This window comes from Capricornis sumatraensis, chromosome 4, assembly GCF_032405125.1.
Source record: "Capricornis sumatraensis isolate serow.1 chromosome 4, serow.2, whole genome shotgun sequence".
In the NCBI taxonomy this organism is placed as follows: Eukaryota; Metazoa; Chordata; class Mammalia; order Artiodactyla; family Bovidae; genus Capricornis; species Capricornis sumatraensis.
In genome coordinates, this window is record NC_091072.1 from 155,047,235 (window position 1) to 155,062,414 (window position 15,180).

The following is a 15,180-nucleotide window of genomic DNA, read 5'->3' on the forward strand; positions in this document are numbered from 1 at the left end:
CTCTCTCTATTCTCTGCATGTTTCGTTCGCCTCTCTTACAGATTTCATCTGTACTAAGAGAGAATTCCTTGACTTGGCCTTCTGAATCACTAACAATGTCCTTTTCTCAATTTACTGCCCCTAATGGAAGTGTTCATCTCATCTGTGTCTTTTTAATTCTCAGGATTGCTTGTTGCTCTTGAATTTCTTATTTTTCAGAGCAGCTTGTTTTTATGGATGCAATATTCACTCATATCTCTTCGTAGATACAAATTAGGCTTTAGTGATCCTGAAGTCAAAGTATAATTTCCAGAAAGTTAAAAAAAATTACCCTCACACAAATCTTAGAAGGAACATGTATATTACAAATTTATTCGACTCATTAATGAGGAATCAGCAGGATGGTAATTGTCAGAATCAGGAAAACAGGTAATGGAAAAAAAAACCTGGGGATATGAGGTGCTTAGAATCAAAGCTGGTTAATGGCCTTATAGGGTCATAAAACCGTAATCTTTGGGGTTATCTTTTTCTATTGGGCAGAAACCACTTACAAATATCTCCAAGTTCACATGTAATTTCATAGCAGCCAGACCTTTAATTAACAGTAAAGAGTGAATCAGACCAAGGTGTGTTCCCCCAGATAATGAAATAATCTTTAGATGGGTCTGCTAAATAGTGCTCCAAATGATATCACGAGAAATGCTGCCCTTCCTTTGCCGAAATTCCAAATTTTAGGATGATTTTTCTTAACTCTTGTTTCAAGGAAGTCATTTGTTTTGCTGGCTCCACTGACTGCCTCCCATGAATGCCCCCGCCCTGCCCTTTTGCCTTGAAGAGTCTCCTCTATTGCTTAGCGGTTCCCCTCTGTCTGCTCATATTTATAAAAAAAGACAATAAGGATCTAAACTGAGTGGTCTAAGGATCTGGGTTGGCTTCAGCATTGTGGCGAGGTCTCCGTTTGATATTTTCTCTTGGTCTTTGGGGTGGAGACGGGACAGGGGTGGGGTCCACAGGCCAGCAGCCTCCTGGGGGGTCAGGGAGCGCTGGGTACATGTGCAGCCCCGTAGGGCCCCATACTTGGTGCAATGCTCTGCTTTCATCAGTTTGAAATTCTTTTTTCTTTTTCTAGTGGTTGTTGGTCTTCCACAATGGAATTCTTTCTTTGAAAATTTTTTATTGGAGTATAGTTGCTTTACAATATTATGTTAGTGTCTGCTGTGTCAGCAAAGCGAGTCAGCTGTATGTATACATATATCCTCTCTCTTTTGGGTTTTCTCCCTGTTTAGGTCACCGCAGAGCCCTGAGTGGAGTTCTCTGTGCCACACAGGAGGCTCTCATTAGTTACCAGTTTTAGACGTGGAAGCCCCGTTTTATATGTAGTAATACATCTCTGTCAACCCCAACCTCCCGGTTCTTCCCACCCAGCCCTTCCCCACCTTGGTGTCTGTGCATTTGTTCTTTATGTCTGTGTCTCTATTTCTGCTTTGCAAACAGTTTCATCTATGCCATTTTTCTAGATTCCGTATATGTGTGTTAACACGTAATATTTGCAATTCTTTTCTTCAAAAGATTCCACTTTACGTTAGTTTTTCTTACTTTTGGCTGCGCTGAGTCTGTTGCTGTGCGCGTGCTTTCTCCAGTCTGGGCGAACAGGGGCTACTCTCCAGTTGTGGTGCGTGGGGTTCTCATTGCAGCAGCTTCTCTTTTTTCGGAGCAGAGCTGTAGATGCCTGGGCTTCAGTGTTTGCAGCACATGGGCTCAGTAGTGGTGAAGCTTAGCTGCCCCGAGGTATGTGGAATCTTCCCAAACCAGAGATCGAACCCGGGTCCCCTGCATTGGCAGGCAGATTCTTATCCGCTGTACCACCAGAGAAGTTCTGAAATTCTTAATACATTTTGAACAGAGGCCCTACATTTTCACTTAGCACTGGGTCCTGGGAGTTACGTAGCCAGTCTTGGGTTGGCGGTGGGCTCAACAGAGACATTTTTGTGAGTCATGAAGAGCCCCATGTGGGATGCTAGGAACTCTGGTGACCCAGAGCTCTGGGTCCTTCCTGTCCTTTGTGCCTAGGGATGGTGTGGGTGCAGAAGGCAGGATGGGGAGCCACAAGCCTGGGCTTCAGAGCCCAGCTCCCCTCACCCAGTCCCACCCAAGCCCGCAGCTATAAATGTCCCGTTTCCTGAGCAACAGGCCTGCCATCCTGAGGACGTTTTCTTCCTTCCTGCTCCTCCTTATCCCCAAATTACTGGCTCACTTTTCAAGCACAGAGAAGACAGAACCTCCACACCAGAAGGTGCCTGTAGAAGTCAGAGCCTTCACCTCCATATCCAGTCAGCCCCTGCTTGTGTGCTGCCACTGGAGGCAACTCACAAGGCAGCCAAATGCAAACTGGGACAGCTTTTGTTGTCCAGTCCCTAAGCTGTGTCCAACTCTTTGCGACCCCATGGACTGCAGCACGCCAGGCTTCCCTGTCCTTCCCTGTCTCCCGGAGTTTGCTCAAACTCATGTCCAGCCTAATGTGCTGGAAAGTTCTTTCAAGGAGTTTGAAATTTGTCTTCCTGTAGCTCCCGCCTGATGGTGGATCTCGACACTTACTCATTGACAAAGTCAGCATTTATTGAGCACCTACTGCATACCAGGTGCTACGCAGGGGGCACACGAAAGGAACAAGACAGATGCTGCTGTGATTTCATAAAGCTCACGATTTAGGAAACACTATAAAACAGATAATAAAGTTCTAGATAAATTCTGCTTGGGACCAAAGCCGTCGCAGCAAAGTGTAGAGGGCCATGAGGGTGTGGAGTGGGTCTGCATACAGCTTCCTGAGGAAGAGAGGCCTAGGGGTAAGGGTTGACCAGCAAGGGGTTGGGGAGGGTGTCTTGGGTAGAGGGGACAGCACGCAGGGGGCCTGGAGGGGCTATTTGAGGAAGAGGAGGCTGTCAGAGCCCAGGGACCCATGGGGTGGGTGGGTGCTGAGAGACGAGGCCAGAGAGGGGGCAGGGGCCTGACCGCTCAGAGGTGTTAGGGGCTCAGTTATGTCCGACTCTTTGTAACCCCATGGACTGTAGCCCACCAGGTTCTTCCATCCATGGAATTCTCCAGACAGGAATACTGGTGTGGATTGCCATTCCAGCAAGGGCGTCCCCAAAAGACTCGTGACAGCCTTCACACGTTGGAAAGAGGCTCATTTCCTCCCTGAGTCTCCCCTTCCCCATATAAAATGTTTCCAGCCTCTCCCGCTGTTTGTCAAAGGAGGGGAGGTGGCCTCCGCTGCCGGACCTACTTTAGGCTGTCTTGGTCCCTGGCTGGGGGGAAGGACCCCGGCTTCCCACTGATGACTTGTGGGAGAGAAAAGGGACTGCCCTCGCCCGGGACCATGCGGGATTGTGGCCTGCTGAGGGGCTTCGCTCCCTGGCCCCCCTAGGTTGTGTGCTCTCCAAGCCAGGCCTCTCCTACCCTGGAGCTAAACACAGGTGATTTTTAAAAAAACACACAAATACCCACCTTTGCATTTATTGTTATTAATTTCATCTTACAATGATCTCTTAGAGTCTTGTTTCCATCACTCATTACATTTTCTTCCTGTGCTTGATCAGCCCAGGACAGCAAGGCCCTTGGCACCTCACTAGAGGCTCTTCCAGTGTGTGACAAAGCCCCACTCATCAGTGGGTAATAGTGGAACCTACCTCACTGTGTTATTTAAGCTATGCATCTCTGCCTTAGTCCATTAGGAGGTCGTGAAATATTCACTGACATTCTCTTTGAACTTGAGATTTTCTTTATCTATATATCTCCCTTGCTGCATCATACTGGTAATACTACCACCTCCCTTAACCAAAAAAATAAAACCACATGAAATGGCCATTGACAGCTGTGGGGAGGGGTCTGGGTACCTCTGTTAAAATCTTTCCCAAGAATTCTGATGACTGGTGTCTGGGAGGGGTGGGCATGGTGAGCCAGGGCTGTAGGGCTGGGCTGGTAGGGACCTTTCTAGAATGAGTCTGAGCCAGTGCCCTGGCCAAGGTCATGGCTGGTGTGGGCCCCGCCTTGGAGGAGCTCAGGGAACAGGAGTGGCCTTGAGTCTGATGTCCCTTAAAAGCTTTTGACTATGATGGGATCCTGGAGAAGGCCTTGGCGTGGAAAATGGAGCTGCTGAGGGATAAGCATGAGCTGATCAGGAATGGGCTCTTAAACATATGTGCAAACTTGTACCCCTTCTCTCTGCTCCTTGAAATTCAGAGAGCCACAGGGTTACTGGGGCACAGGTTAAAATACAGATTCTGGGGCCTCATCCAGGGGATCCTGACCCAGCAGGTACAGAGGGCCTAGGCATCTGCATTTTATGCAAATGCCCAGGTGGGTCTGGGTTCTTTGGACCCTCACAGAGCTCCTCATCAGGAGTCCTTCGAGTGGTGAGCATGATTCCCAGTTCTGGGAACCACAGGAAGAAGAAGAGGCCTGGGGAGGGCTCCGTCTCTGATCCGTGCCCAGGATCTGAATTAATTCTCAAGACAAGCAGATGTGCTCTGTCAATGAAACAGTGGGGACACGTAAAAATTTCTGTCATCGTTAATAATATTAACACGAATAGCGGTAACACCAGGAACTCTGCACCTTGGCCAGGGAGGAAGGAGGAGGAGGGGCTGGGCCAGGATCTATCGTGCCCTGGAAACAGCTTCTCCCCAGAGTGCGAGGGGGGCAGCTTCTCCAACCCGACTCTTACAAGCTCTCGGGCAACAAAATGTCAATAAGAATTGTTCCTTATCCCTGAACTAGAGCTTTCTAAAGAGATCAGGCAGGCTTGTCCCCTCTGTGGATGCTTGCTGAGAGTTCCTATTGTCCAAAGTGGCCCATCAGTGGGACTTTAAAAAGCAAAAGGAATTGAATCCTCTTAGGCATTATCCAGGTGAAAAAAAAGAAAGAGCATCTACTGTTTGCGGAGTACTCACTGTAGGCCTGATGCTGTGCATTATCTCGCCGAATCTTCAGACTAGCACTGTGAGGGAAGGATTGTGGTCAGTTCCGTTTCACAGATGAGCACAGCGACAGGGAGTGACCTGCCCGAGGTCACGACCTAGTAGGGGGCAGAGCCAGGAGTTGCATCCAGGCAGCTTGGCTCCGTGGGCTGGCATCGAATCCTGGTTCTGTGTAACTTGCTGGTGTATCTGTCAGGGATGCATTGGACTGCAAGTTAACAGGACATCTGACCACAGCACAAATACTGGGATGTTTTTCCCGACATAACATGACGTTCCGAGGTCAGTGGTTACCAGTAATGGCTCTGTGATGCGGGGGCTGACGTCCTTGTAATTTTCCAGATCTTCTTTTCATGGGCACAAGGTGGCTGTTGAAGCTGTGGGCGTCATGTCTGCATTGAAGGCAGGAAGGGTGGAGGGAGACAGGACTATGCCAGCTGTGCGTGTCTACTTGGATCTGGAAAACGACATTTTCTTTTCTAGATCCTTCCCCATCCCAGCACACTTGGCCAGAACTGGGTCTCATGGCTGTGCTTAGCTGCAAGGGAAGCTAGGAGAATAGAAAACATCATTGAATTTGGGTAAATCAATCAAGAATTGTTCCCTGGGGCCAGGCAAGATTGGAAGAAGAGAGAGTGCACTTTGGGTGGGCAACTCTCAGAGTCTGCCACCCTCTTCTCCTGTGTTTCTTCATTTGCTCTTGGCCAAAGCTGTGGCCCTACCATGTCTCCAAGTCCTAATTGGAGCCTCAGGAGCCCTGCCTGGGCTGTCTGGGGATGTACATGATCTGCTGAGAAATTTAAAGTTAATTGCCAACCCGTGGAAGCTCTGCAGAGGCTGGTGCCCACCAGCAGGCTTGCTGTGGTTACTGGTGTGAGAGGGTCACCACCGGGCTGTTTCCCGAAGCCTTTGCTGCCTGCCTGCCTCCTGCACGGCTCTATGTGCATGATCTCTGGGTCAAGGAAGCACGGCACATGTCGGCAGGCCCAGGTAGAATCCTCTTGGGTCTATGACTTTAGACCCTGATTTATCCTGGGCTCTGTCTCCTCCAGGGCTTGTGTGCTCCAGGGCAAGGCCAAGGCTGAGCCATTGTCCCAGAGTCCCTGGAACTTGGCCCCAGGGCCAGCACAGAGGGGAAGCTCCATATTTGTTCCGTATCTTTGTGTCCTGTCACTGCAGAGCTGGGGGATCTGGGGCCATTTTCTTTTAGCTGAATCGGCCCTTGGGTGGGTGTGGACCTGGGAAGGTTCCAGGGAAAGTCCTGGTGTGGATGATTCTCCATTTGCATATGGAATAAAGTGGGAGGGAGAGACAGCATGATGATCACCACTCTGGTCCATTTCCATGGAAACAGGATGCTAGAAGGCATGGAGGACTGGGTAGGGGGTAAATCACCAGAGAGTCTCAGGCTACAGGTTGACAAGCCAGACACCAGTCAATCATAAATCAGTCAGGATTCTTTCAGTTTATACAAACAGGAACCCTCTGAACCTTGTTTAAAGAAGCTTACTATCCGTTTTCCTGAAAGTCCAGGGGTCTCTGACTTTAGGACCCGCTCAATCCAGGATCCTGAAAGATGTCACCAGGCAGTGTGCCCTCCCATCCTACAGCTCCTTTCAGTCCTCTGACTGAGGACTTCCATCCATGGCAGATTTCCTCTGGTTTGGAGGGGGGTGGGCAGAAGAAGGGCACAAACTTCTCCCTCCAGTTCAACAGAAAGAGACCGCTGCTTCCTTAGCCACTCTAAGCAGAGTGGGAGAGAGCCTCGTTGGCTTGGATTGGCTGGAAAGGGTCATGTGCTCATCCCTGAGCCAATCACTGTAGCCTAAATGAGGCAGCACTCTGATTGGCCGGAGCTAGGTCAAGGTATATGCCCTGGGCCAGGTGTGAGGTTGACCTCTCTCATACCACACGGTCAGAGAATGGGGAGGGTGCATTTGGCAAATCCCAGGACTGTTACCTACAAGCAGAGAAGGAAGCTCCAGGTAGGCACAAATCAGTGATGATGCCTAGGTGGGTTGTCAGAACTAAGGTTTCCTGACTGGGTTGTGCTTTCTTACTCCCCAGCTGTCCTGAGAACTTGAGGTTGTTAACCTCATTTCCCAACTGGGGAAATGGAAGCTCAGAGAGATCAGCAGCCTGCCTCAGGTCACACAGCCTGTAGGGACTGTGTGATGTGTTCAGGTATGACTGTCCCCAGAACCCATCCTGACTTGCAACCTGAAGGGTTTTACCTTTTCAGAGGCCAAAAGATCCCAGTCGCTCTGCCCTGGAGGACTTGGACGGCCTCACTAGCTCTCAGAAGGATGTGGGATGAGTCCCGGAAGAGGGACTTTTTTCCCTGAGGCTCTGGTGGAGCCAATAGAATCCCTATCTGGTTTCCAGCAGTTGTGCCCACCGGCCGTGGTGCCAAGACTACTCTGGAGTAAGGGAGCTGAATTTTGTGGGAGGCAGTCAGGAGGCATATTTCGGATATATACTAAAAAATGATAACACTGTTTGCCTGAAGTTCAGACTTAACTGGGCATCCTCTATCTACCTGGCAACTCTACCCAGAGATAAAGCCATTGAGTGTTGTCCCCTGTGTACAGCCTTGTGGAGAGATGGCCCAGGGTCTCCTGCTGCCGAGGTCCCCAAATTTCTTTTGTGGCCCCCAGTTCCTCCTTTACTCTGAACTTGGCCTGACTTGGTTTCAGCCCATCAGTTTCTTTGTCAGGTAGGCTTAAGAAACCCAGTTCTTGGACTTCGCTGATGGCACAGTGGATACGAATCCACCGGCCAATGCAGGGGTCATGGGCTCGATTCCTGTTCTGGGAAGATCCCATATGCCGCGGAGCAACTAAGCCTGCGCGTCACAACTATTGAGCCACCACTCTAGAGCCCGTGCTCTGCGACGAGAGAAGCCACCACAGTGGGAAGCCTGCGCACCCCAGTGAAGAGTAGCCCTGCTTGCAACTAGAGAAAGCCTGCGTGTAGCAAGGAAGCCAGTGCAATCTGCTCCCTGCAAAGAGAAAGAAACTTTGTTCTGGTCTCATAAGAATTGTGTGACGGTATCTGGGCAATAATGACCACCAGTCATAAAACACTGGCCAGAGTCAAGGGTTAACATTATCAGTCCCTAATTTTCTCTTTCCCTGATTTCCTCTCTCCCTCCTGTCCTCCCTCCACTGAACACCTACTATGTGCTGAGTGCTGGGATAGTAGCATAAGCTGGTGGTCTAGTTACCACCTGACTCAAGCTTGAGTCATCATAGAGCTGCCTCCTGACAGATGAGTTGCCATTTCCAGCATCTCAGCTTCCTTTCCATTAGCTACATCTTACATTACATTTTAAGAAAGCCCTGTGAGTCCCTCGTAAAGATTGAGGAAACACCCTATTTTTATCAGTAACACTCAGAAATCATCTCCTGGGAGGGGTATTTCCTGGAAAGATGTTAAGTCTCAGTCATTTTATGTTGCTTCTTGTCAGCTCCTAGATTTTTTATTTTTATTTTTTTTTCTGATCTTGTCCCTCAAGTTATTTGTTTGACAAGCTGGCAGGGGGAGCTGCCTCCAAGCCAGGTGCTGGAGAGGGGACTGGGGACCTAACTAGGGCTCTGAGCCATGCCCTGAGGAACAGGGAAACGACAGCACCCCCTCGAGCCAGAGGTGCCCTGGGGTGGGATCTGAAAGCTGGGAAGGGCGTCCCAGGGAGAGGGGCTGACAGATACAGAGGCATGTCTGCTGGTGTATTCTGGGGAACTGAGATGTTCGCGTGTGCCTGGACTGCAGGGCAAATTGTGGGTGGTGATGGAGTCTTGGTTGGGGAGCCTCCAGAGGCCCTTATCGCCTGGGCTTCCCCCGGGAGGAAGTGGGATCCAGGGAATGGTTTAAGCAGAGAGCATGTGATTCGTGGGCCAGTGTGCCCCGAGGCAGCAAATAAGGCTGTGATGTAATAATGGCTGGCTTTCGTGTGCCAAACCCTGTCCTGGTGCTGAATCCCCATGTGAACACATTTCATCGACTCCGTGAGGTCAATTCAGTGACTTGCCAAGGTCACCCGGTGCAAACCCCAAGCGGGGATTGGAACCCAGGCTCTGTGCTCTAAACATTGGGTAACACAGCCTCCACAGTTGCTGGCCCTATTCCACATGCTGCCGGTCCGATTTACTGGCTGGCTGTGGGAGTTGCTCTGCCGGACCTGATGACTGATGAAGTGTGGGGGGCAGGTTGTGCAGAGCTCCTGGGCCCCTCACTGCTCAGTTGGGCTCTGTCTGTGCCTCAGCTTCTAGGGTGGGTTCCCTACTTCCTCCAGGGGAAGGGCTGTAAAATGCCTGGCACAGGGCGAGTGCTCCGGAAAGCCCTCTGAAGCAATAGGACTCTGCGAGTTGCCAGGGAGAGAAACCAGTTCACATGACACCTAAGCTCCAAAGGGAAGGGGCTGGCTCGTGTGCCTGGGCAGGACAGAGCACAGATCCACTGTTTGGGTGCAGCTGGGGGGGAGTGCTCCAGCCATATGGTCAGGATCCTGCCTCGCCCCGGTTCTGGCCTCTGCCTTCCTCTGTGTTGGCAGAGATTTCCGGCCACCACGGAGGCAAGATGGCCATTAGCGCCTCCGGGTTTCCTGGTGGTGGCTTAGCCAGGGAGAGCATCTCTCCTCTGCAGTCCCGGCTCAAGGGCCGGCAGCTCCTCACGGCCCATCCTGAACTAGTCACGGTGGCTGGTGGTGGTCGTGGGGGCCAGTGTCTGGCAGTAGACTGGGCCTGGGTCTCTGTGCCTCTCCTGGGAACCAGGGGAACAGTACAAGGGGGTGGCTTCTTAGCTGGAATCCGTGAGGAGGGCCCTAAGAGCAGGTGTCCAACCTGTCCGCCCACCCTGGCATAGCCTGCACTTCAGCGTGGACACACCCGAGCCCCTCTCCCCAGACGACACCCCATCTGACACCCCATCCGGGAGCTGGGTGCAGTCACCCTCCTCCTGGGGTGATGTCAGGACGAACGCGCTCGCTTTAAAGCAAAATTACTTACCTAATTAGGCACTTGGGAGCTGGCAGGAGGTAGTGGGGGGGTTTTGTTGGTTTTTTTTTTTAGACTTTTAGCACTGAAGCTGCACGACAAAGTAACTGTGTAATTAGGGATTAATTTCTCACTCCTGCAAGTGATGTCTTACTTGGGGCCTGAGGGAAGTCAGCCGGATGGTTATTCACCCACAGAGCAGCTCTCTTCCCCTTCTCTTTTGTTGGTTGAGGGGAGAATGTGCCTTCAGCTCTCCCGAGGCGGGAGGTGGCTTCTTCCGTCCCAGGTGTTCTTCGTGCTGCATAGATTCCCCGAGTCAGTGCTGTGCCAGCTCTGTGTGGTGGGGCTGGAGCAGGCTGTGTCTGAGAGATGCCCAGCCAGTATCCAGCCGGTTGTTCAGGGATAACGCCTTGGCCCCGCCCCCGCTGGTCCAGGTCTGATGCACACAGCCTGTCAGGGTCCCCACTGGGATTGCACTCTGTTTGCGTTTGCAGGGTAATCTGCTCACTAACAGCCCCTTGCTGATTTTTCCCTCTCTGCTCCCTCTCTGGGCCTCCTGGTATCACCTCCCAAGTAAACTGAGGCTCCTGAGTCCTTGGCTGAGGTGGTGTTGGGGGATCCCAAGCCAGACTGGAGGTGTGAACAGAGTGTGGGAGGAACCAGAGCCCAGAGGGGTGAGGGCAGCCCGCGGTGCAGGGAGGGGAGAGCAGGGCTTCCTGGAGGAGGGGGTCTTGAAGGCGGAGAGTGAGGAGGATGGGCTCCACTCAAAGGAAAGGGTCAGGGAAGTGTGTTTGGTGAGCTCAGTGCGCCTGGTGCCCGAGAGGTGTGGAGTAGGAGCAAGGGGTGGGGGAAGGGGGCCGAGGCCAGACTGCAGGGCCGTGAAGACCCTGCTCAGGGGCTTGGACTTTGTTCTGAGGGCAGTGGGGAGCCATTGAGGGTTTAAGGCCAGGAGTGATGCAGCTAGCTTTGCGTTTCAGAAGCTTTGGGCTCACCAAGGCTGCTGCAGCTGTCAGCAGAGAGGGACGGTGGCTGGGCCGGGGCAGGGTGCTGAGGCTGTCAGTGACTGTCCACGTTGGGCTGGTGGGTACAGTTACCATCGGGGCAGAGACTCAGACCTGCGGTTCCTACCTCCCGGCCCCTCGCTTGGCTCCTGTCTCCCCATCCTTGTCCAACAGGCAGCTTTCCATCCTCTTCCTCTCAGGGAACTGTGAGATCTGCTGGATTCCTCACCGTGTGCCTGCTGTTTACTCTCTGCCTCTGAAAGCATTTGTACCTGGTCTTGCTCCCCCAGACAGGAGATGCGGCTGCGGCAGGACACCCCGATAGGTTCACAGAATACAGGAAAGAGAGTTAGGACCTGGGAGAAGTGTTCAGGCAGAGGAATTCCCAGGGCCAAGGTCGCTCATGCTGCCAGGGACTCAGTGACTCATCGCATTTCCCCTTGGGACTCGACTACCAGAAAGCTCGGAGAAGGCGACAGCACCCCACCCCAGTGCTCTTGCCTGGAGAATCCCATGGACGGAGGAGCCTGGTGGGCTGCAGTCCATGGGGTCGCCAAGAGTCGGACACAACTGAGCGACTTCACTTTCCCTTTTCACTTTCCTGCATTGGAGAAGGAAATGGCACCCCACCCCAGTGCTCTTGCCTGGAGAATCCCAGGGACGGGGGAGCCTGGTGGCTGCTGTCTATGGGGCTGCACAGAGTCGGACATGACTGAAGCGACTTAGCAGTAGCAACCAGGAAGCTCAGAGCCAAGATCTTGGCACTAAGTTCTTCAAGAAATTTATCTTGGGGAGTTTTTCCGTGGGGACCTGGGGGCTTGCAACTGATGAATTCTCAGGGGAATTTTTGCAGTGGAGGATCAGGTCAGAGGTGAACGGAAGGGGCAGAGCCACTGTGTTGGTCTGGGTCCGCCAGCCTGTGGCTGTGTCGTCCCCTTTGGAGATGGGACAAGAGTCAGATCAGCCTCCACGAGAGGGCTGGGGTCTAGGAGGTGTTCAGATTCTAGGGCTCACTACTCTGGGTTATAGCGAGCCTTGGTGACATCGAGTCATAGCGTGTATTGCGCTCAGGAGGCAGGGGCCAGCCCCGCTTGTTTAAGAGAAGCGCATGAGGAGGGTGAGCCCGATTTCTCGCCATCGGTCCTGAGTGCGCAGGGCACCTGTGCTTTCCCATTCCTGCCCTCCAGCCTATCCTGGGTCAGGGCCATGGTGGATGCTCCTGACTTAATTGAGAAGCTTTAGTCTCAGACTGTGGACTGTGCGTTCTTTGGGAGGGGATCGGCAGCACGGAGCCCGCGTGGCAGAGTGGGGCGGGGCAGTCAGGGACCAGGCGCGACTGTCCTGAGGGCTCCCAGCGCAGAGCGAGCTCTGTATGGCCTGCAGCCATGGGTCTGCCCTGGTCCAGGGGAGCAAGGAGAGGGTTGAGGCAGGATCTGAGTGATGTCGAGGGCACTCAGGAGGTTAACTGAGGTGAATAATGAGAACACACGCAAGAGGCCCTCAAAATCCGTTCTCTTTCCTCTGCCTACCCCTCTGCCTGTGAAGCAGCTATTTATTTTTATTGTGAGACGTGAACAAATCCTGGACTGGCACCTGCTGGAGCTCAGAGGTGTGGCCGGGGCTCCTGGAATGTAGTCCCTGGGTGGGTTCCGTCTGGCATGGCTGGGGAGCCCCCCACCTCCAGCACACCTAGCAAGGCACCGGCTGAGCCGGTTGCCAGGATGGAATAGAACCAGGCAGAAGGGAGAGGGTCTGTGTTGGTGGGGATGGGGGAAGGCGGAGGGGCTGGCTGGAGCTGGGCCTGGCTGCCTGCCCTGGGGTGGCTGTCCCCAACCTGGCATGTGTGTGTGTGTGTGCGTGCGTGTGCCAGTGGGAGAGCCTGTTTGTGTGCCCACGTGTGCCACCCCCACAGCGCCTCCATCACATACATCTCCCGGGCTGCCTGGAGAGCTCTTTCTTCCAGATAGGAAAATGACAGTTTGGCTCGCCCACGCACGGAATCCTCACGCAGCCCCCCTCCCCCGGCGCCCCCTTCTCACGTCACCCGCTGCCCCCGGGCGGCTCAGCCCTCGCCCTCTCTGCCTGGCTGCTGCCCCCTGTCCCCACCCCGCATCCCCTCCCGCCCGCTCCTCTGGTCCCCCTGGTGGTCTCTGCCTCTAGTTCTGAGGTCTCTGTCACATTCCTTCATCCGAATTTGGGCTCTGGTAGGAGCGAGTGTGGATGAGGGCATTCAAGGAGTGTGTGTGTATGTGTGTGTGCGCCAGAGGTTGTGTGCAGGCGTTTGACTCTGGGTTGTGTGAGTGTGTGTGTGTGAAAGAGAGAGGAGACAAAGAGGGGGAGTGAAACCTGGGCCCCAGAAAGCTGGGGGATGGATGGAGGCGTTTGAGGCAAGCAAGGCTTTCACTCAATTACTCTTCAAGCAGCGAGGGAGGGTGGGGGGCGGGCAGCTTCACAACAGTCGGACAGGTTTGCACGGTGTGGAGGAAAAGCCTTCATTTCCACTGATGGCGGTGACAGGTGGAACTGGCAGCCAGGCCCGAGTCTCAGGCTTGAGCGCCCAGGTCTGGTGATTGGGGCGTCCGGGGTGAGGCTGGGGTGGCAGGCCCCTGGGACCTGCCTTTCAGAGGTGGGGAGCAGGTAGCGACTGGGCAGGGAGGATCTGGTGGACGTGCTGGGAAGTACAGCCCAGGCCCCCCGCCCGCTTCCTGAGATCTGCCTGCTGCGGAGATCCAGGAAGGCCACCTGGAGGAGGCAGACTGTCTCTGAATTGCTGCTGGACTAGTGGACGGTGGGAGGGGCATGCGGGCCTGTGGGGAGAGGCCCCAAGGATAAGAAGGAGGGCCGCGGTGAGGGCTCCAGGGCCGTCTTTGCCTTTGAGTCTCTGCCCTGCCTCCTTGCGAATTCCTGATGGTAGGGGCCAGTCTGAGTCGTTCTTGGGTCCGTAGCGCTTAGACTGGCCTGGCTCATCATGGACCCAGGTGTGGAGAAACTGCCAAGTCTCCAGGGACTTCTGTACAAAACCCGATTAAGGCTTCCACAGAGGAGGGAGGTGTTCCAGGCGGAAGGGACAGTGGGGGGAAGGCCTGGAGTGGGACAGCGCAGTGAGCCTGCGAGGCTGGAGCCTGCACGCCTTGCAGGGGCTGGCCGATGGGTGTGCCCCAAAAGAGGGGGTTATTCCTACAGGTCAAGTACTGCCTGCCTGCCACACCCCCGAGCTGTGGCCTGTGAAGCCTGGCCTCTCAGAGACCAGGTGAAACTCAGAGACAGAGAGGGGGCAGAACTGGGATGGCTGCTGGCTTGAGTTTCTAAAGAAAGGCAATGCCAAAGAATCCTCAAACTACTGCACAATTGCACTCATCTCACACGCTAGTAAAGTAATGCTTAAAATGCTCCAAGACAGGCTTCAGCAATACGTGAACCGTGAACTTCCAGATGTTCAAGCTGGTTTTAGAAAAGGCAGAGGAACCAGAGATCAAATTGCCAACATCTGCTGGATCTGGAAAAAGCAAGAGAGTTCCAGAAAAACATCTATTTCTGCTTTATTGACTATGCCAAAGCCTTCGACTGTGTGGATCACAAGAAACTGTGGAAAATTCGGAAAGAGATGGGAATACCAGACCACCTGACCTGCCTCTTGAGAAACTTATATGCAGGTCAGGAAGCGACAGTTAGAACTGGACATGGAACAACAGACTGGTTCCAAATAGGAAAAGGAGTACGTCAAGGCTGTATATTGTCACCCTGCTTATTTAACTTATATGGAGAGTACATCATGAGAAACGCTGGGCTGGAGGAAGCACAAGCTGGAATCAAATTTGCCAGGAGAAATATCAATCACCTCAGATATGCAGATGACACCACCCTTATGGCAGAAAGTGAAGAGGAGCTAAAAAGCCTCTTGATGAAAGTGAAAGAGGAGAGTGAAAAAGTTGGTTTAAAGCTCAACATTCAGAAAACGAAGATCAAGGCATCTGGTCCCATCACTTCATGGCAGATGGGGAAACAGTGGAAACAGTGTCAGGCTTTATTTTTTGGGCTCCAGAATCACTGCAGATGGTGATTGCAGCCATGAAATTAAAAGACGCTTACTCCTTGGAAGGAAAGTTATGACCAACCTAGACAGCATATTAAAAAGCAGAGACATTACTGGCAAAGTAATGCCAAATCAAGCTCTGTCTAGTCAAGGCTATGGTTTTTCTAGTGGTCATGTATGGATGTGAGAATTGGACT

General features: G+C 52.9%; 1 protein-coding gene across 1 annotated transcript in view; it reads left to right on the forward strand.

Annotated features, from left to right (window-relative positions):
* Positions 1-15,180, forward strand: part of CACNA1I (calcium voltage-gated channel subunit alpha1 I) — a 111,721-nt gene that overhangs the window by 22,424 nt on the left and 74,117 nt on the right. The gene's annotated exons all lie outside the window — the stretch shown is intronic.